The sequence below is a fragment of the Primulina huaijiensis genome, unplaced genomic scaffold (genome assembly GCF_012295235.1).
Source record: "Primulina huaijiensis isolate GDHJ02 unplaced genomic scaffold, ASM1229523v2 scaffold32963, whole genome shotgun sequence".
Lineage (NCBI taxonomy): Eukaryota > Viridiplantae > Streptophyta > Magnoliopsida > Lamiales > Gesneriaceae > Primulina > Primulina huaijiensis.
Window position 1 is genome coordinate 2,191 of NW_027357716.1, and position 3,692 is coordinate 5,882.

Here is a 3,692-nt window from a genome sequence, read left to right on the forward strand (position 1 = left end):
TTGATTCGGATGCACCTCTTCGTAAAAGACAAGAATCAAATCTTATATTTTTGACTAATCTTTAATTGACTTAATTAATCTAATTAATTAAGTAAATTAAAGATTAGTCAAAAATATAAGATTTGATTCTTGTCTTTTACGAAGAGGTGCATCCGAAAGTTTCAAAAACTTGGAGATAGACTTTTGGCTCTTGAAATTTGCAAGGCAAATTTTTGCTCTCAAAATTTTAAACAAATTTTGTTCTCTTGATCTCGAACGCAAAAAAATCTTCTATACTAGTGCAAGTTAGAAGAGGAACAAATATTCCAGTCGTGGACTTGATTGGGGAGATCGAAGAACGTTCGTAGGGATTTACAACAAGAGCTACGTCCGCTAATACCGGTGTAGTTGGAGCTAAGTGAATTAATTCACTAAAGGTATATTACTAAACATCCTATGTATGTTTGATTTTGAAAACCATACGAGTGTCCAAATATTTTGATTGTCAAAATAAAATAAAAATTTTAAACTTCCACTGCGTTTTGGGCACGTAGAAAACCGAGATCCAACATCTATGTGTATCTGTGCGTGGTTTCCCTGTCAACAGCTGTGTTTTTTAATGGCCTGATGTGCCTTTCTTCCTGCCTCTGCCCCACAATAGCAGAGAGAGGGGAACAAGCACTTTTTCAGGTGTCGTAGGCCTTCTCAGTTTATCTCGATATATATGCAACATTCTTGATTTTTAGTCCATTCCCAAATCTCTTAATACTTTATATGTAAGCTCTGTGATTACTGTCGCTTAATTTTCTCTCTTTGTTTGAGTGTTTATTTGTTGGCTGGTTGTGGTTTTCTTGATTTGTTTTTGCATCTTGGCTGAATCTGAACATTAAATTCATCCACAGAGGCCACAGTGAGTTATTCAGAGCGTATGGATGATGAATATGAGAAGTTTATTAGGAGAATGAACCGTCCAAGGTCACTCTCTCTTTCGGTTATTCCTCTGTACAGAAGTCGCTTCAATTTATTTCTCATGTCACACCTATGCCGTAGTGTGATATTTATTTCATTAACTTGTTGCCAGAGTTGTAATTGATAATGAATCTTCCAAGAATATTACTGTCATTCAGGTATGTATTGGTTTTTTGATCTTTTTTTTGGTTCATTCTTGATTTCTACAAGGTTGGATTTTTCCAAATTTACAAATTTTTCCCCTGTTAATGTCTTCTCTTCTCTTGATGCAGGTGGACAGTGCTAACAAACATGGAATTCTTCTTGAAGTTGTACAAGTACTTACCGATCTCAATCTTGTCATTACCAAAGCTTATATTTGTTCCGACGGAGGCTGGTTCATGGACGGTAACAACGTGTTCATTTCTTTTAAGCCTCCTTTCCAAATTCCAATATTGTCGTTTTACCTTAAAAAGTGATTTTTACATTTTTTCTGGAGCAGTTTTCAATGTCACTGACAATGATGGGAACAAGGTAACCGATGAAGGGATTCTTGATTACATTCATAAGGTGAGTTGTTCGAATTGTGACAATTTAGACAGCTTTCTCTAAGCATTAATGAGCTACCAAATCGATACCTTGGTTTCATTTTCAGTCGCTTGGTCCAGATTCTTGCTTCGCGTCTTCTATGAGAAGATCCGTTGGGGTGACCACGGGTATGGACCACACATCTATTGAGTTAATCGGAAGTGATAGGCCAGGATTACTTTCTGAAGTTAGTGCGGTGCTTACCCACCTCAAATGCAATGTGGTGAATGCTGAGGTGTGGACTCATAATACCAGAGCCGCAGCCGTAATGCAAGTGACCGATGAAGAAAATGGTGGTGCAATAACTGACCCCGAAAGGCTGACCATGATAAAGCACCTTTTATGCAACGTGCTCAAGGGTAAGCAATAAATCGAGGGAAGCCAAGACGGTGGTCTCTCATGGAGTAACTCACACTGAGAGAAGGCTTCACCAGATGATGTTTGCTGAGCGAGATTACGAACGGATGGGCGAGGATTCAATTGATGAAAAAGAAAGGCCAAACGTGAATGTTATAAATTGGCATGATAAAGATTATTCGGTGGTCACCATCCGGTGCAAAGACAGGCCGAAACTTCTCTTTGATATAGTGTGTACTTTGACTGACATGCAGTATGTGGTATTTCATGGAAATGTTGACGCGGAACAACCAGAAGCATATCAGGTATGATGTTTTTTAACAAATATCGATAACACTTTGTTTTATCTTAGCCTATTCACTGAAAGAGCTTTTGTTCCTGGATTCGAAGGAATACTGTATAAGGCATATCGATGGATCCCCTGTAAAATCTGAGGCAGAGAGGCAAAGGGTTGTTCAATGTCTTGAAGCAGCAATAGAGAGAAGAGTATCTGAAGTAAGTATGGATAACATCTTATTTCAGTTTCTAATGGTTTAGGTTGGGGCACCTTTGGTTGATAAATATACCAGCTTTTGTCCAATGGTACAGTTGCTTATGCCTGATATGTCTTGTTGGATGCCGTTTAATTTGTATATTCTTTTTTATCCTCAGGGCTTGAAGTTAGAACTATGCACGACTGATAGAGTTGGGCTCCTATCTGATGTGACTCGAATCTTCCGTGAAAACAGCTTAAGCGTAACCCGAGCAGAAGTGACAACAAGAGCAGGCAAAGCTGTGAATACATTCTACGTCCGTTGTGCATCAGGGCATCCCGTTGATCCCAAGATAATAGATTCCATTCGGCAAACGATAGGGCAAACGATACTACGCGTAAAAGATTCCTCTCAAGAGATAAATCAAGAATCTCCAACAAAGTTCCTCTTTGGTGGCCTTTTCAAGTCCAGATCATTCTGTAACTTCGGCTTGGTTAGATCCTACTCGTGAATCACAAATCCAGTCAAATATTGTCCTCGTAAATCCGAAATCCTTCTGGCTTTGTTCTTGAATCTTTACCTGAGAACAGAAAGCCTTAGATATAGGCGCGGGATATGTATATACAAGCTTTGTATGCTTGTGCTGCATTATACCGGTCGGCAGCGTCGTCCATGGAGTCATTTGTAAAGTATATGTTCTGCATTCTACTCATCATCGCTCAATGGAGTCACTAGTGAGTTTACTTTACATCTACCTCCCCTAATGTGCACCTTGACTCAATTATGCTCAATAGTTGTTGATTCTTGATAAGATTTAAAAAGGGTTGGAAGAATCCAAATCTTTATTTTCGTGTGTTTCTATAGAAATAGAAATGGTCCAAGCATCTAATCGTAGCCAAATTGAAAAAGTAAAGATGATTTAAGTTTCTTTTTGACCAAACTCGAAATCCAAAATGTGAACAAAGAGAGGAAATGGCTTACTTTTCAAGCCAAAAAGGCAGCTGGCCAGTCTAGTAGTCAACTACTGTATTATTGGCCACCTTCTTGAAATCAATATAAAATAAATAAAATAATACTATATTATTTGGTATATTGGTCGGTGGACATAGATGGTGACATGGGGTGCTGCCACTTGGATAATTCTTATCCCAATTCTACGAGAGTGTGTATATATATATATATGGTAAGCCCACAAACACTAAAAAATACAACTCTAAAACATGCCCATTTGGTTCAATACATTGAAGGACATTCATTACAATGATATGATTTTGCAACACAGAAATGGATCGTAGAATTTTCGAGATTTGAATACTTGAGTTTGAGAATTTTCACAAAATTTCATAA

General features: G+C 38.0%; 1 pseudogene; it reads left to right on the forward strand.

Moving 5' to 3' along the window:
* The first annotated feature begins 761 nt into the window (after positions 1-761).
* On the forward strand, positions 762-3,093 carry LOC140968198 (ACT domain-containing protein ACR4-like; annotated as a pseudogene).
* The last annotated feature ends 599 nt before the right edge of the window (positions 3,094-3,692 follow it).